The sequence below is a fragment of the Acanthochromis polyacanthus genome, chromosome 23 (assembly GCF_021347895.1).
Source record: "Acanthochromis polyacanthus isolate Apoly-LR-REF ecotype Palm Island chromosome 23, KAUST_Apoly_ChrSc, whole genome shotgun sequence".
Taxonomy (NCBI): Eukaryota; Metazoa; Chordata; class Actinopteri; family Pomacentridae; genus Acanthochromis; species Acanthochromis polyacanthus.
Window position 1 is genome coordinate 26756267 of NC_067135.1, and position 25429 is coordinate 26781695.

The following is a 25429-nucleotide window of genomic DNA, read 5'->3' on the forward strand; positions in this document are numbered from 1 at the left end:
TCTGCTTCGTCTATCCTTCCTGTGGTCTCCTGACAACTTTCTGATTGATCCTGTTGGGATTCTGTTGTATCTGGTGTTTGTGAAAAGTCTTGGATTTATAACTGGATTCAAGGTGTGAATTAAAGAGCACAAATAAATATAATGAACGTTCTCTCTCAGAACACTGTCTATGCCTCTTTTTTTGTCTGTCCTTTGTCTGTCCTGTGTTTGCTTTATGTCTCACTTGGGTGTGCACAGCCCTCAATGGCATAATGTAGGAAACAGCTTGAAATAAACATGATAGGTTAATTTGCCATGAGGGCAGGTGATGGTCACAGTCACAAAGAAGAAAAAAAATTGCATGCAGCTTAAGTAATGACACCATGGTTGGTTGGTGTCATCTCTGAGCAGATATGCAGACAAAAAAAAAAGAAGAAAGAAACACTACTGCTTCCTCTCCGAGACACTTCCATACCTCCACAGGTATATCATCAGGACCAATTGCCTTTTCACTCTTCAGTCACCTCTTCTATTCTTCATTCTCTCTCATTTTCCTCATTCATCAACTCTTCAAAGCACTCTTTCCATCTTCCCATCATACTATTGGCACCTGTCAACACACTTCCATCCTTATCCCTTATCACCCTAACCTGCTGCACGTCCTTCCCATCTCTGTATCTCTGCCTTTCCAACCTGTACAGATCAGTCTCTCCCTCCTTACTGTCCAACCTAGCATACAAGTCATCGTAAGCCCCTTGTTTGGCCTTTGCCACCTCTACTTTCACCTTACGCTGCATCTCCCTGTACTCCTGTCTACTCTCTTCAGTCCTCTCAGTGTCCCACTTCTTCTTAGCTAACCTCTTTCTCTGGATCCACTCCTGCACCTCCTCATTCCACCACCAAGTCTCCTTATCTTCTTTCCTTCCAGTTGACACACCAAGTACTCTCCGACCTGTCTCCCTGATCACATTTGGTGTAGTTGTCCAGTCATCTGGAAGCACCTCTCAGTCCTAGACTCTCTGTGTTCCTCTTCTCTCTCTTCCTACGAACACCCCTTCCTCCCCTCCTTCTTCGACCAACAGTAGTCCATTTTCCACCGTCACCCTGTAGGTCGACAGCACCGATGCCGGTCGTTGTTAACCCGGGCCTCGACCGATCCGGTATGGAAGTCATACATTTGATTCGCATGTTTGATTTGGCCGAAGTTTTATGTCGGATGCCCTTCCTGACACAACCCTCTGTATTTATCCGGGCTTGGGACTGGCACAATAAGACACTGGCTTGTGTCCCCTTGCGGCTACATTCTGAGTGATGCTTCCTCTATGGATCAGAAAGCTCGAGATGTCATGACAAGTATCAAACTGCTCCCAGCTGTTCCTCCTCATCTTCCACCAACTGAACAGAGTAGATGCAGAGGTTTGCTGCAGCCCTCTTTGTAAAATTCTAAGAGTTTTGATATTGAACCAATAAAACGTAGGAGGTTGTGGAGGAGGGGGAGATTTACTGCTGGTGTAGCAGTGATGTGGTGAACATGGAGCAGACACAATGAGTGAATGCTGTCTCATTTATAAAACACGTTAAGTGGGTGGACTGGACCTAAGCAATAAAGGACAGAAAGGTCCTTGTGATGCCCTGACTGTATCTGTCTGAATGTAAAACTCCAATTATGCAACATTCTGCAGACACAACATTCATAATCTACATCTTCTCCTTTCTACCAGCTCTCTATTCTTTTATTTCTGTCTTTTCGATTTTCTGATTCACTCAGTTTGTGTAAATGTTGAAGATCTGTTTTAAAAATTACTTAATATTCTGCCCCCTGCAGCAATACATCAAACCAAACAACAACTTCCTGAATGTTCTACATTTAGTTTGTTTAGACAACAAAGAAACAGTCTCATCGTTATCAGTGGTGCTGATTGCACTTTTATTATTTCATATTGCGATCAGTTACCTGGCAACAGGATCGAAGGTTAGACGTTTACAAAGACACTAAAAGTAAAACTAAACTACTGATAAAAATGTCCCTAATAAGCTGTTTAATATTTACCCAGATAGCAAACTATGGGTGAATCAATGTTGAATCTATGTTGAGACCTAACGTTGAAATTATACAGAAAGCGCAAGGTTGATAAAATGTTGAGTCAACATTTGCTTACATAGATTACATGTTTGCAAACATAGATTCAACATTAATTAAACATTGACCTGTCAAACATTTTAATTAAACCAAAATACAATGTAGATTCAATGGTATCTTTTAAACACAAACTTCAATGTTGACAAAATGTTGTTGAATCAACGTTGATCCAACCATCAGTCTTCAACCGTAACCACAATTCAACCTTCTTAACCCTAATTCAACATTGATTTAACATCTTTTGCTATCTGGGTAAAGTGTGATTTATGGTTGAAAAGCAAACGTTGACTCAACATTTTATCAACCTTGCGCTTTCTGTATAATTTCGACGTTAGGTCTCAACATAGATTCAACATTGATTCACCCATAGTTTGCTATCTGGGTAACTTATCAAGTACGTACACAATCATTTGTAAATCACTAATTCAGTCTTTGCAATTTCCACTCTGATTAGTATCAAGGACTGCAGATTTTGATTTTTATGTGACTTTAATTATGACTTTGTTTTCCACTTAAATTAATAAAAGCAACCCAAAAGAATCTGTGACGAAACATAAAATGAAACACTTGAAGGTTTGTGAGGTCAACATCATTTACAATCCAGATTTCTGATTAGAGCCATAATAATGTCAATGATTTACAGACTTTTCTGCAGTCAGTTGAAATGAGCGAGACACCGAACAACAGGTACGTCTATTTCTTTTATTTTTTCTATTTTTAATTGTCCATCTAACTCCTATTTTGAAAACATCTGCTTCATGGGTCAGAAGATCACCTTGTCTTAATTTAGACAAGTGAAGAAACTATTAAATTCATTTTAAAGTCTCAGTAGAAAAGCAATCTCCATAGATTGGATGTTAGAAACAGTTGAGGGGTAATTACTGTCAAAGCTTTACATTTTTTTTGTATTTGTGAACATCAGTCTGCTAGTTTTAAACTAACATGACGCATATTAAGAACCTTTAATGTGTTATTTGATTGCAGACGTGGACTTTGCATGACAGAAAGTGTTCTTTTGTTAGCTAAAACATCAAACAACACTGTCAGCTTCATAATTTTTAAAATCCACTGAAGAACAGCATTTGCCCCCACAAAAGTAAAACCATAATCTAACCTAATTTTCATCTATGCTGGAAAAAGTTAAAATAAAACACTATTTTTACTGCACATGTGTTTGGATAGCTGCAGAACACTCTATAAGTGAAATATACACTGCTCAAAAAAAATTAAAGGAACACTTTGAAAATACATCATATTTCAATGTGGGGGAAAAAACAAACTGGATTTTAGCATTGATATGGACTGGATAATGTGTTAGGAATGAAAAGATGCCACATTGTTTGATGGGAATAAAAATTATCAACCCCCAGGAGGGCTAAATTCAAGACACCCCAAAATCAAAGTGAAAAACTGATGTGGCAGACTAGTCCATCTTGCTGTAATTCCTTGGCAGCAACTCAAAATGGTATTCAGTAGTTTGTATGGCCTCCATGTCCTTGTATGCATGACTGACGATGCTGGAACAAGCTCTGAATGAGATGATGGATGGTGTCCTGGGGTATCTCCTACCAGAGCTGGACCAGGCCATCGCTGAGCTCCTGGACAGTCTGAGGAGCAACCTGATGGTGTCGGATGGAACAAAACATAATGTTCCAAAGGTGTTCTATTGGATTCAGGTCAGGTGAGCATGGGGGCCAGCTAATGGTATCAGTTCCTTCATCCTCCAGGAACTGCATGACTTCTCTTACCACATAAGACTGGGTATTGTCGTGCACCAGAAGGAATCCAGGACCACTGCACCAATGTAGGGTCTGACAATGGGTCAAAGGATTTCATCCTGATACCTAAAGGCAGTCAGAATGCCATTGTCCAGCCTGTAGAGGTCTGTGCGTCCCTCCATGGATATGCCTCCCCACACCATCACTGACCCACCACCAAACCGGTCATGCTGAACAATGTTACAGGCAGCATAACGTTCTCCACGGCTTCTCCAGACCCTTTCATGTCTGTCACATGCGCTCAGGGTGAACCTGCTCTCATCTGTGAAAAGCACAGGGCACCAGTGGGGGACTTGCAAATTCCTGTGTTCTATGGCAAATCCCAGCCGAGCTCCACGGTGCCGGTCAGCGAGCACAGGGCCCACTAGAGGACGGCGGGCCCTCAGACTACCCTCATTACATCTCTTTGATTGTTTGATCAGAGACATTCACACCAGTGGTCTGCTGGAGGTCATTTTGTAGAGCTATTGCAGTGCTCATCCTGTTCCTCCTTGCACAAAGGAGCAGATACCTGTCCTGCTGATCGGTTGAGGACCTTCTACGGTCCTGTCCAGCTCTCCCAGACTAACTGCCTGTCTCCTGGAATCTCCTCCATGCGCTTGAGACTGTGCTGGGAGACACAGCAAACCTTCTGGCTATGGCACGCATTGATGTTTCATCCTGGAGGAGTTGGACTGTCTGTGGAACCTCTGTAGGGTCCAGGTATCGCCTCATGCTACCAGTAGTGACAGTGACTCTAGCCAAATGCAAAACTAGTGAAAAACAGTCAGACAATATTAGGAAGGAAAAAAATGTCAGTGGCCTTCACCTGTAAACTCATTCCTGTTTTGCGGGTTGTCTCATTGTTACCCCTCTAGTGCATCTGTTGTTAATTTCATGAACACCAAAGCAGCTGAAACTGACTAAAAACCACCTCTGTTACTTACTTGACCAGATCAGTATTCCACATGTTTGACTAATTGATGCAATACTTAGATTAAAAAGTGTTCCTTTAATTTTATTGAGCAGTGTATATTTACAAAGGGGAAGTAGTTGACAGAACAGATAAGGAACATATTCTGTATTTTCATCTTGAAGTTTGATCAGGAGTTAGTTTATTTTTGACTGGACCACTGATCTCACCTAAGCATCAGTTCACAACATTTTTTTTGTAAAGGTTTCTATTGTATTCATGGTTTCTGTTTATTCTTAGAGCTGCAGCATGTTTCATCAGAGGACTGGATCGTTTCTTCAATCTGCCATCACTGCTCTGCTCTTCTGTCTTTTCTTCACACACTGTTGCAGAGGTAACTTCCACACAAGTACAGTTGTTTTAAAATCACTTTACACTTCTGCTAAAAACAAATAGGATACGAATAATTTTAAGAGTGACAGAATGAGAAGTCACTCGTCAGCTTTGTCTCCCAAAAACTACAATTTTATACAACTAAATTGCATTTTAGCTATAGACACCAAGCCCATTTTTATTACAGGCTGCACTCATGTTTATTTCTGATATAAAGTTTGATATTTTAACATTGGAATCTGTGGGGATTGATTCACTTCTGGACCCAGCCTCATTGGACATTTAAGAAACTGCACGTCACTGTTGCTTTTATTTTTCAATCTCGGAAATTTGTTGCTTGGATTTAGCACATTGACAAATATGAGCATACACTGATCAGCCATAACATTTTGATCACTGACAGCTGAAGTGAATAACACTGATTATCTCTTCATCATGGAGCCTGTTAGTGGGTTGAATATATTAGGCAGAAAGTGAACATTTTGTCCTCAAAGTTGATGGGTCAGAGCATCTCCAGAACTGCAGCTCTTGTGTGGTGTTCCTGGTCTGCAGTGGTCAGGATCTATCAAAAGTGGTCCAAGGAAGGAACAGTGGTGAACCAGCGACAGGGTCATGGGCAGGCAAGGATCATTAATGCATGTGGGGAGGAAAGCTGATTTGTGTGGTCCGACCCAACAGTTAAACTGCTGAAGATGTTGATGTTCATTCTGAAAAAAAGGTGTCACAAGACACAATGCATCTCAGTTTGCTGCATATGGAGCTGTATCGATGCAGACCAGTCAGGGTGTCCATGCTGACCCTTGTGCACCACAGAAAGACCAACAATGGTCACGAGAGCATCAGAACTGGACCATGGAGCAACAGAAGAAGGTAGCCTGGTCTGATGAATCAAATTTTATTTTACATCACGTGAATGTAAAGAAACACATGGCACTAGGATGCACTAAGGGAAGAAGGCCAGCCGGCAGAGGCAGCGTGATGCTTTGGACAATATTCTGCTGGAAAACCTTGGGTCCTGCCATCCATGTGGATGTTAGTTTGACACATACCACCTATCTAAGCATTGTTGCAGACCATGTACACCCTTTAATAGCAACGATATTCCCTGATGGTTATGTTCTCTTTCAGCAGGATAATGCACAGTGCCACAAAGTAAAAATGGTTCAGGAACGGTTTGAGGAGCGCAAAAACCAGTTTGAGGTGTTGACTTGGCCTCCCCAGATCTCAGTCCGATCCAGGATCTGTGGGATGTGCTAGACAAACAAGTCTGATCCATGGAGGCCAAACCTCACAACTTCCAGGACTTAAAGGATCTGCTGCTAACACCTTGGTGTCAGATACCACAGAACACCTTCAGGGGTCTAGTGGAGTCCAGATACCACAGAACACCTTCAGGGGTCTAGTGGAGTCCAGATACCACAGAAGACCTTCAGGGGTCTAGTGGAGTCCAGATACCACAGAAGACCTTCAGGGGTCTGGTGGAGTCCAGATACCACAGAACACCTTCAGGGGTCTAGTGGAGTCCAGATACCACAGAACACCTTCAGGGGTCTAGTGGAGTCCAGATACCACAGAACACCTTCAGGGGTCTAGTGGAGTCCAGACCTCGACGGGTCAGCAAAAGGGAGACCAAAACCATATTAGGCAGGTGGTCAGAATGTCATGCCTGATCAGTGTATATGGCATTTGAGTTTGATTCCTTCAGCTTGCTCCTCAGAAACTAATACAAATCCTTTCATTCCAGGTCAGTCTCAGGTAATCGGTCCATCTCAGCCAATAGTGGCAACACTTGGAGATGACATCATTTTGCCATGTTATCTGGAACCTGCATACGATGCTACGACCGTGACGGTGGAGTGGGCCAGACCTGACCTCAACCCCAGATTCATCTATGTGTCACGTAGCGGTCATGACCTTGAAAAAATGAAAAATCCTGCTTACAAAGGGAGAACATCAATGTTCACTGATGAACTGAAGCATGGAAACATTTCACTGAAGATCTCCAAAGTGAAACCGGCTGATGCAGGGAGATACAGATGCTTTACTATTGAGATACATAAAGACACTTTTATCGATCTTGTTGTAGGTAAGTAGATCGAGTAGTTGGTGTATGTGTGAATACTTCTCACATCATTTTCAAGTTCTGATATCAAGTCATGCATGTTTGGACAAGAAACATTTTCTCAGTTGATTAAGATACGCATAACTGGAGAAGTTTTACACAATAAAAATTATGACTACAAAGACATGTTATGTGACTCATGTCACGCTTTCTTTACCACTTTATAGCTTCATCAGATACCAGCAATTCTGCCAGTTAAAGTGCACACTTATTTTTATTTTATACAATTGCTGACTAACTCACAAGCATTTTCTGTGTTCTACAGACTCTTTTAAAATGTCTTTTTAGGGAGATGTTCCAATTTTTGATCCGCAGTTAAGAATTCATTGATTGGTGTATTTATTTGGGAGGATTCACATTGACAAACATTGCTCTGAAGGCACTAGAGTCAAGCAAATGTCTTTTTGTATTATTGGTCCCTGGAAAGAACTACAACTTTTCACTTGTATATATGATTTGGGAAAACTAAGAAAAGGTGATGGACCAAGCAGAGCTCTTCCTGTAGCTCCATACACAATACAGCACCCTCCATAATTATTGGCACTCCTGGTTAAGATGTGTTCTTTAGCTTCTAATAAATTCAGTGTTTTTTTCTAAATAATATAGGACCACAATGAAAAAAGAGGAAAATTCAACCATTAATTAAAGTGCATTTATTCCGTGGGGAAAAAAAATCACACAGTCAAAAATAATTATTTTACATTAAATCATGTGTGCCACCATTATTAGCACCCCTGATGTTAATACACTCAACAAAAATATAAACGCAACACTTTTGTTTTTGCTCCCATTTTTTATGAGATAAAGTCAAAAATCTAAAACTTTTCCACATACACAATATCACCATTTCTCTCAAATATTGTTCACAAATCTGTCTAAATCTGTGATAGTGAGCACTTCTCCTTTGCTGAGGTAATCCATCCCACCTCACAGGTGTTCCATATCAAGATGCTGATTAGACACCATGATTAGTGTATAAAAGGCCAATCTGAAAGGTAAAGTTTTGTTTTATTGGGGGGGGGACTGGTACACGCTGTCGTATACGCCGATCCAGAGCATCCCAAACATGCTCAATGGGTGACATGTCCGGTGAGTATGCTGGCCATGCAAGAACTGGGACGTTTTCAGCTTCCAACAATTGTCTACAGATCCTTGCAACATGGGACCGTGCATTATCCTGCTGCAGCATGAGGTGATGTTCTTTGATGTATGGCACAACAATGGGCCTCAGGATCTCGTCACGGTATCTCTGTGCATTCAAAATGCCATCAATAAAATGCACCTGTGTTCTTCGTCCATAACAGACGCCTGCCCATACCATAACCCCACCGCCACCATGGGCCACTCCATCCACAACACTGACATCAGAAAACCGCTCACCCACACAACGCCACACACGCTGTCTGCCATCTGCCCTGAACAGTGTAAACAGGGATTCATCCATGAAGAGAACACCTCTCCAACGTGCCAGACGCCATCGAATGTGAGCATTGCATGCAGATGAGCTTCCCTGAGACGGTTTCTGACAGTTTGTGCAGAAATTCTTTGGTTATCCAAACCCATTGTTTCAGCAGCTGTCCGAGTGGCTGGTCTCAGACCATGTTGGAGGTGAACATGCTGGATGTGGAGGTCCTGGGCTGCTGTGGTTACACGTGGTCTGTGGTTGTGAGGCTGGTTGGATGTACTGCCAAATTCTCTGAAACGCCTTCAGAGACGGCTCATGGCAGAGAAATGAACATTCAATACACCAGCAACAGCTCTGGTTGACATTCCTGCTGTCAGCATGACAATTGCACGCTCCCTCAAATTCACCACATCTGTGGCATTGTGCTGTGTGATAAAACTGCACCTTTCAGAGTGGCCTTTTATTGTGGGCAGTCTAAGGCACACCTGTGCGCTAATCATGGTGTCTAATCAGCATCTTGATATGGCACACCTGTGAGGTGGGATGGATTATCTCAGCAAAGGAGAAGTGTTCACTTTCACAGATTTAGACAGATTTGTGAACAATATTTGAGAGAAACTGTGATATTGTGTATGTGGAAAAAGTTTTAGATCTTTGAGTTTATCTCATAAAGTATGGGAGCAAAAACAAAAGTGTTGCGTTTATATTTTTGTTGAGCGTACTTTGTGTAACCCCCTTTTGTCATCAAAACAGCACCTAATCTTCTCCTATAATACATTTTCAACAATTTTCAGAGTAAGAGTATGCCTCTGCAATAAAAATGTGATTTATTTTAAGGTTTTCAACACATTTTAACCAGGGGTGCCAAAGTTATGGAGGGCACTGTATAAGGTTTGTTCACACAATGTATTTGAATTTCCAAATTTACACATAGCAACCAACAACTTGGTGCCAGTGTAAGAACATGTGGTCTATACTTGGGCATTCTAGACCTTTGTGCATGTTTCTACCACATCAGTAGAACCAGAAAAGCATTTATTGGGTAAATATTTAAGTATCGACTCCAGGGAAGCTGCCCTGAAAAGATACTGGTTGAATCTTGTCACTTAAAGGTTCAACCTCTTGTCTCTGACATCCCCATCAACACTGTAAAATTCATCCTATAGGCCAACATAACAAACCTCTACTGTTCTATTTACTACACAGAACTGGAGCTAAGTTCACTAGCTATGATTTGTTTTGTTGCACTTGGAGTTAATGTTGTGGTCGAAGCTGTTGGATCCTACATTGCAATGGAAACATAAAAACTGAAAAAACTGATGAAAGAATTGTTTCTAAAAAAGATTTGAATCACATCACCAAGTTCCTGCAGTTGAAAGCTGCTTGATAAGATACTTGAAGAACACACACAAAAAATTCAATTGTTTAGAAACCAACATCATCTAATGGTAAAAGTGCAAACTAAAGACACTGATTATTTTTAAGATGCTGCATTCTTTAGCACGTTATGATGAACTCTGCATCATTCATTTAGTGACTGACTCCTGTTTTAAATGTGCTTCTTGTTCAGTTTCAGGTGCTGTTCCTCAACCTGTCACCACTTTAGCAGGGCTTGATGGAAAGGGAGGAGTGGAGTTACAGTGTGAGTCTGCAGGCTGGTATCCAGAGCCTGAGGTGTTGTGGCTGGACGGTGATGGAAACCTCCTCTCTGCTGGACCTACAGAGACAGTCAGAGGTCCTGATGACCTCTATACTGTCAGCAGCAGAGTGACTGTGGAGAAGAAACACAGCAACAAGTTCACCTGCAGAGTCCAGCAGAACAACATCAACCAGAGCAGAGAGACAGAGATCCATGTTCCAGGTAGTTTGTATTCAACTTGACAAAATCCACAGTTCAGCTGATATCAAATGCCAACATATTCCATGTTTTATCGTTTCAGATGATTTCTTTAAGGTCCAGTGCAGTAACACCTCCACTATAGCTGGTTTGGCTGTTTGTTTGGTTGTTTCTATCATCCTGTTAATTCTAGCAGTTGTTCTTTTTGTTCGCACACAAAGACAAAAAAGTAAGTCACATTAATATAAAACTCCTGAACATTACCAAGTACTGAGGTTTTAATGTAAACCCTGACATGAGAGGTTTCATTTTAATATATACAACTGTCTGGATTACTGTCATTTCTATGTTTAAATACTGATGATTTTATTTTTCTCAAAGGGAAAAAGAAGACTTTGGTAAATGAAAAGCAAGAAGAACTTGAACTAGTAAGTACAGAAACAGAAGTTTGACTGCTGGTAGATGAAGAAAGACACCAAGATCAGGAGATGACAGAAAGTAAAGTCAAGTTTGATGTAAACAAACAATTATGGAATAAAGGAAGAAGGTTTGTGTCTCTAAAGCAGATCAGACGTCAGTATTCAAGCTCTGACAGGAAGACAAGTAAAGAATCTGGACAGTGGAGAAGAAAAACCAGATGTAGTTTATCAATGAACAGAGGAAGTGGTTCAATACAGAAACAGAGAAGAAGAACAGCTTTAGCAAACTTCAGTACAGATAAAAGAAAGTTTGTATTAAAAGGAAACTCACAAGTTTGTATTTCATATCAGCATATCTGTTGTAACCAAAGAGTGTGAACCTGAACAGACGGTCAGTAACTAAAGAGCAGGAGTCAAAGAAGCAGTAAAAAGAAGTTAATGGTTGTATGTAAAGAAACAGCAGCTTCTGGATGAAAAACACAAGATGGAGACTGAACTGTAGATTCTGGAGGAAAAGATGGAAACTAAAAAGGTTATGTCATTATCTCAGATCTCTGCAATATTGATGAAGATTCAATAATTCTGACTTTACCTGCAGAAACAGAAAAAATTAATTGCATTCGATGGGGGCTGGTATTAATTTTAGATCCTCCCTGGAAGCAGAGTTATTAATAAATGAAAATATTCTAACAGTTACAGTTTACAGCAGAAGTAAGAACAAAACTGTGTTTTGACATAAATGTCATATTATTCACAACTGAATAACTGCACAGTAACTGCATCACTTCTAAGATGAACAATCGGGTGTTTTGTGTTCTGTAACATTAAAAACTATCAGTCTGACACCTTAAAATCAGAACATGTGTTTCTTTAACTGCAGCTGAACAGAAATCATTCAGAAACCAATAATTAGCTCCAGCAGGAGAAACAAAAAATGAGACTCTGAACAGTCGTCTGGAAGAGGTAAAACTCGTCATTCGTTCAAATCAAATATTTCACTGAACTCTGTCTCACTGTGATGGAAAATATAGTGGATAGAATTAATGAAATTAACTTTGAACAGAAACAGTGATCAGTGGTCAGTAAAAGGAAGTAAAGTTTGGAAACATTGTGGTGTCACTTCCACTGCAGAAACATCCACATCCATCATTCTGAAAGCAACAATTATCTTCCTATACCACTAAACTACATTCTCTTTTTTCACACAAATCTATTTTCTCTCTGGAATTCTCAGACTGTGACGTTGTAGGAAAAGTTTAGAGTTTGAAAGAGCCACAAAGTTTCCTGAAGAAGACATAAAACAGAAACAGGACTTTCATCCAGGAGACCAGGATTCATGTTCCATGTGGAACCTTTATTCTGACACTTTGGTTTCACTTTCATTCACTGCTTGGTTACATTTCTGCAACCAGAACTCTGCAGTTAGAAAAACACCATGATTTGGGTTCAAATATGAACCTTTCAGAACATGTTTGAAGACTTTCCTCCATTTTCTCTGTTACCAGGTTGACAAGAAATAAAAGAAAAGATGTTGATTAGAAACATATTAGTGATAATCAAACATGTAGTTTAGTTAAATATGAACATGATTGTTGAGAGACAGAGTTACCTGAATAAAAATAAGGTGATAAAGTGAATGTTCCAAGCAGCTGGTTCAGAGGAGAACTTACTCACCATCTAAAGCTACAGAAACAGAGATTTAAGCAGAACTCAGCCATGTTACATGAACATGCTTTTAATGAGTCTCCAACCAATCAGAAGTCACACATTAATGTCATGGACAGATGTGTTCAGATAAATTTACTGTTTTATCTCTCTCTTGTTTGCAGTTGATGGTTACCAAGAAAACTTTGTTGGATGAGAAGCTGAAGTGGACGGAGACTGAAGGAAAACTGAAGACAGTGATCCAGAAAATGAACAAAGAGGTTCATGTTTTCTCTCAAATCCTTTATCTGCTCTCATCTCTCTTCTCTTTTCATATAATACTGGTCTGTTGTTGAGACCAAAACAACTTCAAATATCCAGAAGAACAAGACAACAAACAGCTGTTTTTAGATTCAGCTCCAGTTCCATTGTGATCTCTAATTCTGATTTTATTTTCATGTTTGATGAAAAAAAGCTGGTTACAGAGTTCAGGTTTCATCTTTGAAGATAAATCAGATAATTTTCAGCTCCAGTCACAAAATGTGTTTCCTTACTTTCAGCTGGATGAAGGAGACTCTCAGCGTTGGCAGCAGAGACATGAAAACACAACTGTTGGGAATCAACTGGAAGAGGTGAATGTCACCATCAAAACCTTTTTCAATCACATGACTGATATGTCTACTGAACTCACTGTGATGTAAAGTTCTAGAAGGAAAGTTAACTAGTTCACTGTTTATCAGATTAATGAAACTTTGAAATGCTAAATTCATGTAACCTATAAACAGTGAAACTGACTGGTGTCTATGAACTGAGTTACATTTGAGCATAAATCTAAATGATCTTGAACACAGAATAAACTTCAACAGTCCAGTTTTGTTCACTGTTACTTTCTGCTATAAACCACTAAAGAAACATCAACATCCGTCAGTCTGAAAGTCAAATAATGTGACAAACACACAGAAGAAGTCACCATCTAAAGCTACAGAAACAGAGATTTAAGCAGAACTCAGCTATGTTACATGAACATGCTTTTAATGAGTCTCCAACCAATCAGAAGAAGGAATCTTTCCATAAATCATGTCATGTGTATCTGTGCTTCAATACATAAACTGTCTTTTTATTCTGTCTCCAGTTAGAGAAGAAGCTCAAGGAAAAGAAGAAGAAGTGGATGGAGACTGAGAGAGAGGTGAGGACAGAACACACTAAGGTTTATCTGCTGTCATCTCTCTTCTGTCTCTTTTCATATAAAACTGATTTGTTGTTGTAAACAAGACATTTTCAAATATCCATAAAACTTATTAGAAACATGAAATAATTGAGACTAAACTCAGGTTCCACAGCAGCAAAATTTAATCTGATAACATTTCCTTCTGTGTTCATGTGTTACTGACCAGTCGATATTATATTATATTATATTATATTATATTATATTATATTATATTATATTATACCAGACTTATTATAAGACTATTAGACATTGAACTTGAAAAAAAAAAGTTGAATTACCATAATTACTTTTAAGTTACATGTTTTAGTGAAAAATTCAGTTACAATAAAATCTGTTGGGTTTATTGACTCAGTGACATAAAATTGATTGTAAAGTATTTGTTTATTGTTGGTGATTTAATTTTATTATTTTAAGTAAGTGATTTGATTTGAGTTTTTTTTTCAAAGAAATGCTTATTGTTATACAAGATCCCTTTGAAGAATTTGAAAAGAATCAAAAAAAATTGTTGGTACCCCTCAGTTAAAGAAGGAAAAACCCACAATTCTCACTGAAATCACTTGAAACTCACAAAAGTAACAATAAATAAAAATTTATTGAAAATTAAATAATCAAAATCAGCCATCACTTTTGAATTGTTGATTAACATAATTATTTAAAAAAACAAACTAATGAAATAGGGCTGGACAAAAATGATGGTACCCATAACTTAATATTTTGTTGCACAACCTTTTGAGGCAATCACTGCAATTAAACGATTTCTGTATTTGTCAATGAGCGTTCTGCAGCTGTCAACAGGTATTTTGGCCCACTCCTCATGAGCAAACAGCTCCAGTTGTCTCAGGTTTGATGGGTGTCTTCTCCAAATGGCATGTTTCAGCTCCTTCCACATATGTTCAATGGGATTCAGATCTGGGCCCATAGAAGGCCACTTTAGAATAGTCCAACGCTTTTCTCTCAGCCATTCTTGGGTGTTTTTGGCTGTGTGTTTTGGATCGTTGTCCTGTTGGAAGACCCATGACCTGCGACTGAGACCAAGCTTTCTGACACTAGGCAGCACATTTCTCTCCAGAATGCCTTGATAGTCTTCAGATTTCATCGTACCTTGCACACTTTCAAGACACCCTGTGCCAGATGCAGCAAAGCAGCCCCAAAACATTACTGAGCCTCCTCCATGTTTCACCGTAGGGACAGTGTTCTTTTCTTCGTATGCTTGGTTTTTGAGTCTATGAACATAGAGTTGATGTGCCTTACCAAAAAGCTCCAGTTTGGTCTCATCTGTCCAAAGGACATTCTCCCACAAGCTTTGTGGCTTGTCAACATGCATTTTTGCAAATTCCAGTCTGGCTTTTTTATGAGTTTTTTTCAGCAGTGGTGTCCTCCTTGGTCGTCTCCCATGAAGTCCACTTTGGCTCAAACAACGAGGAATGGTGCGATCTGACACTGATGTACCTTGGCCTTGGAGTTCACCTTTAATTTCTTTGGAGGTTGCTCTGGGCTCTTTGGATACAATTCCAACGATCCGTCTCTTCAATTTGTCATCAATTTTCCTCTTGCGGCCACGTCCAGGGAGGTTGGCTACTGTCCCGTGGGTCTTGAACTTCTGAATAATATGAGCCACTGTTGTCACAGGAACTTCAAGCTGTTTAGAGATGGTCTTATAGCCTTTACCTTTAAGATGTTTGTCTATCATTTTTTTCAGATGTCCTGGGACAATTCTCTCCTTCGCTTTCTGTTGTCCATGTTCAGTGTGGTACACACCTTTTCACCAAACAGCAGGGTGACTACTTGTCTCCCTTTAAATAGGCAGACTGACTGATTATGAGTTTGGAAACACCTGTGATGTCAATTAAATGACACACCTGAGTTAATCATGTCACTCTGGTCAAATAGTTTTCAATCTTTTATAGAGGTACCATCATTTTTGTCCAGGCCTGTTTCATTAGTTTGTTTTTAAAAATAATTATGTTAATCAACAATTCAAAAGTGATGGCTGTTTTTGATTATTTAATTTTCAATAAATTTTTATTTATTGTTACTTTTGTGAGTTTCAAGTGATTTCAGTGAGAATTGTGGGTTTTTCCTTCTTTAACTGAGGGGTACCAACAATTTTGTCCACGTGTGTATAAAAAAACAATTGGAATTATTAAATTTCTGAGACTCGGTCCTGTGGTTTTATTGACTCAGTGACATAAACGTGATTGTTCAATTTAAGAAATTTTAATCAACTCTTTATTTTGCTGATGGAAGTTTTGGGAGAAAATGTTTCAGAGTAAAGAGACATTTGTCAAAGTACATGTTGAATGAAAAGTTGAAGTCATGAAGTCATGCTGAATTATTATTACCAGAGCAAATATGTGTGTTTGTGTGTTTGTGTGTGTGTGTGTTTTTTTTTTTTAAATCTCAGCTGGAGATCAGTCGAACCAGCTCAGCCAGTGGGACATCAACAACACCACCCATAACTATAGAAGAGGTCAATGAAAGGGATCGCTACATCCGTCTCAAGAACAGTTCCAATAAGGTAATGTTTTTCTTTTACATATCGATGAACCTTCTGAATACTGTGTAAACATGTAAAGGATAAGGATAAACATTATTGATCCCACAGTGGGGAAAGTTCACCGTTACAGCAGCTCCAGAGAAAAAGTATAAAGGCAGTACAAATAAATAAACAAATAAATAGAAGACAGTGCAGAAATTGCAGGTAACATTACATACAGATGATTTTTTTTAAATACCATGTAAAAGACACAGGAGGATGAGGTATCAGTTATTGCACATAAGTAGGTGGATGTGTGTGTAAATTGGGGGAGAAAAAAGTGCAGCAGTAAACAATATACAGTGACATTTATAGTATATATTATATATATAAATAAGTTTTCTATCAATATGATGATCAAATATATCCACAGATATTCTAAATGGTTCATTAAATAACAGCTTATGCTGTTAACATCAGAGTGTATTTTGTCTGTAGGTCAACATGTAAAGAGGTCATCATTTTATTTGTGGACACCATGTATGAAACACACACTGGAGATGATTTAGTTTTTCTACCTTTGGTGTCTAATTTTCCTCCTGCAGGAGATAAATCTGGGAGACTGGAAGTTAGAACTACAGATTAACAACAGGGAACCAAACACATTGACATTTGGGCCATTCAAATTTCAGGCTGGAAGGATTCTCTGTGTGAGTCTGAACTTTTCACTTTATGTTGTATATTAATTTTTTAACTTTATTTCTCATTTTTATTCTGTTTGTAAGTTAGTGACTATTGCATTTCCTACATTTACAGATACGGCGTCCATACAGGTCCAGTAAACATCCTCATGATGTTGATGTGGAGTGTCCAGAACTAGAGAACTGGTGGCCTCAAGACAAACTGCAGATGAACCTCATCAGCGACAATGGAGAGACCTTCAGACTGCTGTGATGTGAACAAACATGTGAAACATCATTTTTTTTCTCACATTAATCAAAGTGACTCTTTGTTTCTTTTTAATAAATGTCAAACAGTTTTTTTTGCGTTTTAGATTTTTATTTTCAAAACCCTGTTTTCAAATGTCCATTTTATATTTTTATCTAATTAAAACTATGTTCAGTTCTGTGGAAAACTCATTAAATTTGTTGTTTTATCAAAGTTGTAATGAACAGAAGATACAAGAAAAGACCAGAAATATGTACAACATTAAAACAATCAGAACAAAATGTTTTCTACAGGTTAAAGTCAGTTTTTAGTTTAACCTCCTTTTGCTGTTCTTCAAACTTCATGTGTCGACTGTCTTCAGGTTTTCTTCAATAATCTTCTATTTTATTAAATAAATCTTCTTTCACTGAACAGAGTTTTTCTTTGGACTTTAAGTGTGTTTAATTTGTTTCTCTGTCTGCTTGATCTCATAGTTTTTATAATATTCAGGTCTGGACACATTCAGGGTTTTATCAGCTGTTTTTGTCTCCAAACAGGATTTTGCTGCAATAGTTGGATCAGTTTCTAATCAAGTTTCCAGTTCAGAAGGAACAGCATCATGAAATAAAATCTGTCTGTACTTTATAGAATTCATGATTCCATCAGTTTGGATAACATCCTGACAACACTGACAGAAACACAACACAAACTATAAAAATGATGTTTCATTATAAAACACAATAGTCCTTATGTACAGGATTGTGTTTTTTATGTCATTTTCAGTAATGTGCTGCAACCAAACCATCACAGAGACATTAAAAGAACAACCTGATATTATATCTATAGATGTCTTTAGAACGGAAGAATTAAAGGTTGATTTACTGTAGAAGTTACACTGAAGTTGTGAAGCTATTTTTTTTCCCTGTCTCTTACGATCTTTTAGATGAAGTCTGTTGATAATAAATAATTTCGTTTTACATTTACTTTAGATTTAGTGTTTTGGTATAATGTGGAGTTTCAGCTGTGAATGTGGGATGATCTCACTAGTTACACTTTAACTCCAGTCTGACTGTGGAGGTCAGTTCACTGGTAAAAGTGAAAGTGAAAGTGTCTCATGTTTGCTTTTTATGTCTTGTCTGACTTCAGATAAGTTCTGACCTCAATAACCACTGGATTGTTTTACTACTGAGAGATAAAAGCACCAGTTAATCATCAATCTTCTTCCACTGTGCTGCCATGTTGATATGCAGAGTTGGTTGAACTGATCATAGTAGAGGCTGGGTTTCTTTTCAGACAAGCTTTTTGTTATTTAAACTGGATTTTTTATGTTCCCAATTTGACACAAAAACCTCAAAGTATTTAAAATCTCGACAATTTAAATTTACAGAGACGTTCTGATTTACCAATACTTTTTTTTTGTTTGTTTGTTTGTTTTTGGCTGGAAATCCTATAAACCAGTGACATAAGATGGTAAAACATGAATGTTTCAGGTAAAATGATCGATTGAAATCCATAGGAACTTTATTGGAATTGATACATTTGCCCTAAATGTTCTTTGAAAATGACATTAAAGTGGTTTATTTCCCTGCTAGACTGGTAAAATGGAATAAATTAGTTTTTAAATTCATTTTATTCAACTTTTCATAAAAATTAAGATTACAGTATGTTGTGATTATTATTCGTAATGAATCCTGCAATGTGGCTGACATGAAGCCTCAGTTTGATGTGTTTTGTCAAACCATGGAAGAACAAATCCAGACATTTTCTTGTCTTATGTTTTAATATGATTAATTTAAAAAAATCTGATACTGTATAAAAACAATGCATTACAGTCAGTGTTGCTGGTAATCTTTGACACATTTCAGGTGTTATTTTCTCAAAGAGTAAATTTCCACACATCTCTCGTATGTCTCTTTTCATGTGTAACCGATTTGTTGTTGAGAAAAAGACAATTTAAACTGTCTATTAAAAAAACAAAACAATTGGAAGCATTAAATATCTGAGACTCAGTCTTGTGGCTTCATTGACTCAATGACATAAACTTGATTGTTCAGTTGGAGACATTTTGATAAGTTCTGTATTTTTTTGAAAGTTTTGGAAGAAAATGTTTCAGAGTGAAGAGACATTTATCAAAGTACTGTTAGGATCCTGCTCTAGATCCTGCCCTTCTTTCTTCTCCTTCCTCTTCCTTCTCCCTCCTTTTCCTGTCATCTGTCTCTTTTGTATGTTTGTCTCTTCTATATTCCTACCTCACTCATCCATGTCACCTCCCTACTTGTCTTGTACCTCTGGCTCCCTCTGTCTGCATCTGTTGGTCCTTGTCTTCCTGCCTGTCTTGCTCTCTCTACTCACCTGTCTGCACTCAGCTGATTACTGCTATGTGTGATCAGCAGTAATCAGCTCACCTTTCTACAAGCTGTCCTTGCCACTACTTAAACCTGCTTTGTCATTCAGGGGCCGTTTACACAAGGACGATTGCAGGTGAAAACGACAAAATATTTCAACAAAACACCCTACAGTTTATACGAGGACGGCATTTTGGGGCCTTGAAAATGCAAAAATTTGAAACCGGCCTCCAGAGTGGAAAAGTAGAAAACGCTCCGCCGTTACGTTTCCGTCTAAACAGCAAAACGCAAAACTTTGCCGAGATCTGACCAAGTCGCGTACGCGATTACATCACATACGTGTTTTGGTTTGCCGGCCGGTACAAGGACGTAAACAAAGATGTGTGATTATTTCCATCCTTCGTACCTTCAAGCAACTCTGGCAGCTCTATGTACACTACAGGAGTCGTACCAAACGTACAGAATCTGTACAGATTCCATTCATGAACATTTACCACGGCGGAGATCCGAAAAGGGAGATAGTACGCATGCGCGTAGACATGGCGGAGTTTTATCACAGCGCCACCCAGCTGCCTGGCATGCATATCCAATCGAATTCCACACAATATAGAGTCACCGTATATACACAGATTTCCTTCAAAACCGCTCTTCTAAACGTGAAATGACAAGACGCCACTTTTGCGTTTTCTGTTTGGATGGTCCTCGTGTAAACGGCCCCTCAGTCCCCGCTGGATCATTGCTTCGCTGCTCTTCAGAGACTTTGCCCACCCTTGGACTTCGTTTCCCCCTGCCTGCTGGATTTCCCCTTTTTAGGACTCTGCTCCTCTCCTCCTGGATTCCCTGAGTTTGTTCCCTGCCTCTTTTGTCTCTTTTCCCCTGGTCGTGAGTACCCTCCCTTAGCTTAGTTCTGTTATTTCAGTTAATTTAGTGATCTTCTGTTGGAATTTATAGTATTGGTAGTCGTAGCTTGGTTTGTCTTATTTCCCCCAGTGCAGTCCTCCCTTTATGTATTGTTTTAGTTTTCTGCTTTAATAAAGCCCTTTCCTGATCACACCAGTTTGCCTGTCTGTTGTATCTGCACCTGGGTTCTCCAACCCCCACCATAACAAGTACATCTTGAATGAAATGCTGAAGTCATGAGTCCAATGCTCAACTATTATTACCTGAACAAATCTGTGTTTTTATCTCAGCTGGAAGAGATTAATGACAGGACCCATAAATGAGGTCCACAGATATTCTAAATGGTTCATTAAATAACAGCTAATGCTGTTAACATCAGAGTGTATTTTGTCTGTAGGTCAACATGTAAAGAGGTCATCATTTTATTTGTAGACACCATGTATGAAACACACACTGGAGATGATTTAGTTTTTCTACCTTTGGTGTCTCATTTTTTTTTTTTTGTGTCCAAAGAGGATTTTGCTGCAATAGTTGGATCAGTTTCTAATCAAGTTTCCAGTTCAGAAGGAACAGCATCATGAAATAAAACGTGTCTGTACTTTTTGGAATTCATAATTTCATCAGTTTGAATAACATCCTGACAACACTGACAACTAACAACACAAACTATAATAATTATGTTTTATTATATAAAACAATAGTCCTCATGTACAAGATTGTACAAGTCATGTCATTCTCAGTAATTACATTACAATAAAGATAATACAAACAAAAACCTGATATATCTATAAATGTCATTAAACAGAAGAATTAACGGTTGATTAAATGTATGAAAAAGGTTTTATTAAAACAATAGTCTGTCATGTCATTTCCAGTAATGTGCTGCAGTACTATTAGAAGTATTCACCCTTCTTGGATGACTGACTCTTTTGTTACTTTTATCCATAAAATCATGGTCAACATAATTTGGCTTTGTTGACAAGTATTTGCAAAAAAAAAAAAAAAAAGTCAGAGTCTTTAATATCAAAGTGAAAACAGAGTTTTTACAAAATCCTGTCAATTAATTGCAATTATATATGGTAAATTAATTGATAGCATCAATATTCATCCCCTTTAAAGTGACTGACCTCATTAAACAGAGGTCCAGCTAGCTGATGCCAGCACTGTCACAATTAATAAAATGGAGATCACCTGAGTGCAGTTGAAGTGTGTCAAGTGACTGTAGTACAAAAACATCTGTACCTTTTAGAGTTGCAATGTGAAAACAAAAGAACAGTCTAAGCAACTCAGAGGCAAGATCACTGTAAAGTGTAAGTCAGGAGAAGGCTACAAAAAAAGAGTTCCCACTCACTGGACATCCCACAGAGTTCAATTAAATCCATCATTCAGAAGTGGCAGGACTGTGGCGCATGTTAAAATCTGTCTATAGCTGGCCGTCCTCACAAACTGAATGACTGGTAAGGAATAAGACTGGTGAGGGAAACCACCTAGGCACCTACGACCACTTTGAAGGAGTTCAAAGCTTCAGTGGCTCAGATAGGACAGACTGTATATACAATAGCTGTTCCCTGGGTTCTTCACCAGTCAAAGCTGTATGAAAGAGCGGCAAAGAAGAAGCCACTGTTGAAAAAAGCTCTTGTGAAATCTCACCTGGAATTTTCCCAAAAGCATGTGGGAGACTCCAAGGTCAACTGGAAGAAGGTTCTTTGGTCTGATGAGACAAAAATTGAGGCTTTTGGCCATCAGACTAGATGCTACGTTTGGTGAACATCAAACACTGCTCATCACTAGAAACACACTATCTCCACTGTGAAGCGTGGTGGTGGCAGCGTCATGAGGTGTCTCAGCAGCAGGCTCTGGAAGGCTTGAACATGAAGGCTAAAAAAGATCACCAAATCCTGGAAGATAATCTGATCCAGTCCGCAAGAGAACTACGACTTGGGAGAAGATTTATTTTCCAGCAAAACACAGGGATGCTTCAAAGTCAATGAAGTGAATGTTCTGGAGTGGCCAAGTCAAAGCCCAGATCTCAGTCCAGTTGAGAATTTGTGGATGGACTTGAAAAGAGGTTTTCACTCCTGAGCCTGACAGGGCTTGAATTGTTTGGCCAGAAAAAATCAAGAAGAACTGCAGTATCTAGACGTTCAGGCTGATTGAGACGTATCCACACTGACTGATTCCTGCTAAAGGTGCATCTACTAAATACTGACTTGAAAGGGGTGAATATTTATTCAATCATTGACTTTAACTTATATATTTTTAATTAACTGACGTGATTTTTAAAAAAAATCTGTTTTCATTTTAATATCGGAGGCTTTTTTGTAAATTCTTGTCAAAAAAGCCTAATTATATTGACCACGATTCATGTATAAAAGCAGCACAAGTGTGAAACACGCAAAGTGGGGTCAATTGTAAATTAATACATTAGACACAAAAAGAAAAACTTTATATAACATTTAGAAATGTTTTTCTTTCTTCTCCTTCCTCTTGTCTAACTGAGCTTCTTGTTGTTTCTGAAGAGCCTTTTGATGAACTCTGCTGATTATAAATAAATACGTACATGTTCTCATGTGGTTTGTGTCTAAGAAGCTGAAATTATCACCAGCATCTAAAATAAAACACAGAACAACAGCTACGAAGAAACTCACATCAGGCCTGATAGAAATAGTTCATGTATGAGTTGGGTTCTGTGGTTTCTAGACAATAACCCACCAGGTCAATTAAAGAAAACACAGTGAAGAAAATGGAGGCAGCATTTTCTTCATGTGCTCATGTCTTAATTTATCAGTCAGACGTCTTCATATGTGACCACCACCTACTTCTGTGTGACTCTGAGTTTCCCACAGTGGATCAGTCCAACCAGCAGCAGCAGCAGAACCACCATGATGATGGTGAACACAGTCCTCAGGATGAGATAAACATGTGTGTTATAACCAGAGGATGGACAGATGTGACTGTGAAGAGCTGCAAAGAGGGAAATATATCTTCTGTAACACCACGGGAACATGAACAGAACAGTAACATGCTGCCCACAGAGATGAGATTTACTCTGTCACAAGTAGAAAATCAACTGAGTTGGTGCTTTGGAAGTGATTTTGGATAAAACAAACAGAATAAAAGCAAAGTGTTACCTCTGACAGCCAACCAGCTCTGTGGAGATTCTCCAACACTGGAGATGTTGCATTTGTAGAGTCCTTCATCAGAGCCAGAAACACTGGGGAGGATCATCTCTCCTGTAGAGCTGCTCCCTATGAGGAGTTCATCTTTATAGAAACCAGCTGTGAGACCGGAAGACGTCTTCTTGGTTCTACACTTCAGAGTCACATTGTTTCCCTCCATCACAGGGAGAACCGGACTCTCCAGGATCACAGAACCAGCTGGAACACAGATATTTTATATCTGAGATCTTATGAATTTCACTTGCTTGTACAATTTTGGGGAGTTAAACTCAGTGACAGATGTTTTAAATGTTCAATTTCATCTTTTAGCTGGCTCTAACTGTCTTGTTTTTTAATTTCATACGGAATCTTGTGGATTTTTAGCACATTTATATTGAAAAATCACTGAACCTGCTGAAAGACAGTTCTATGAATGTAACTTGCCTGTAAAGGATTACTCGTGATGACTCCAAACCTACCAGTGATGGTGACTTTGACGCTGTTGCTTCTCCGTCCCCCTCCGGTCTCACACCAGTATTCTCCACCGTCTGTTGAATAAGCTCTATGGATGATGCACGACGCCACAGACGTATTCGTGTCACATGTTGAAATCGACTTCTCCGACTTTCTGATCACTCTGAACTGAGACGAAGCGTCCAGACCCTCGCAGAGGAAAGAGACGGTCTCCAGTTCGAAGAACTGCAGCCTGTTTGCTACGATGCGAAACGCTGCATCTGAGACAAGAAGTCAGAGTTTTGACGAAACAGATCATTTTGTGGTTGAGGTGAACTTTTATTCTGAGTCTGTGGACAAAATAAATGAGAAAAGAAGCATCTACTTACCTCTGTTTTGTGCATGTGCAGACTGGAGGGTGAAAACAAGCAACACTGGACAAAAGAAAAAAAAACTATTTCAGCTACATGTGTTTTACTGCATATACACAGAAATGAGTAGACGCTGAGAACTCACCCAGCCTGAAGCCGACAGACGTGACCTGCATGTTGTCTTGCTGCTGACTGACTGAGTGTCGGACTGAAATGCAGCTGAAGTGTAACGCAGATGGAAACTTCCTCTTCCTCTTCCTTTCTCATGCAGTAGACGAAGTCACGTATATCGTACCAACCCAAAAACTAAGCACCAACTCCAGGATGTTAGTGGTCTTTTGCTGTTTTAGCAATTTTTTAAAAAGATGGAACATTCTGCCCGTGATGTTCTGAGGATGTCGTTGAGCGAACACATTCCAGAACGTTCTTCGGCAAAACCCTCTTAAAATGTTAATAATGGAAAAATGTTCCCAAAAAAAGTTATCAAAGCCTCAGATGACAGAATGTTTTTACTACGGAACATTTTAAAACGTTCCTGTAATGTGAGACATTAAAAGTAGAAAGATTTGTCTTTTTTGGAATTTAGGACATATGTGAACCCCCCCCCCCCTGTGAGGTGCCCACTGGATCTGGGGCAAAACACTCTAACCCTCCTTTAAGACCTTTATCTGTTTTTGCTCTTTTGATCATTTTATTGGCTCTTCTGTTTAATTTGATCTTCTAAAGTCTAACTGGTGTCTTTTCAAATGTTTTGTCTTTAGTTTGATTCTTCTTAAATGTTTAGTTTTGCTCTTTTTCACCTTTTATTCTTTTCTAATGTCCGATTTGATTTTGAAATGGTTTGTCTTTTTAATGTTTAATTGTTGTTTTTTCAAATGTTTTATCAGCTTGTTTGAAAAAAAATATTTTTCTGTCCCAATGTTAATTTTTTTAAAATAAATCTTTCAGGTTTTTCTTTTGAA

General features: G+C 38.8%; 2 long non-coding RNA genes across 2 annotated transcripts in view; both read left to right on the forward strand.

Annotated features, from left to right (window-relative positions):
• LOC127532361 (uncharacterized) overlaps positions 1-17023 on the forward strand; it is a 29987-nt gene extending 12964 nt beyond the window's left edge. The window contains exons 2-3 of the long non-coding RNA XR_007939743.1: positions 16242-16355; positions 16919-17023. This is a non-coding gene — a long non-coding RNA (uncharacterized LOC127532361). The remainder of the gene's footprint in view (positions 1-16241; positions 16356-16918) is intronic.
• Positions 5145-10518, forward strand: LOC127532371 (uncharacterized). The gene is made up of 2 exons (XR_007939753.1): positions 5145-5183; positions 10280-10518. It is a non-coding gene; the product is annotated as an uncharacterized LOC127532371 (long non-coding RNA).
• Positions 17024-25429: the final 8406 nt, after the last annotated feature.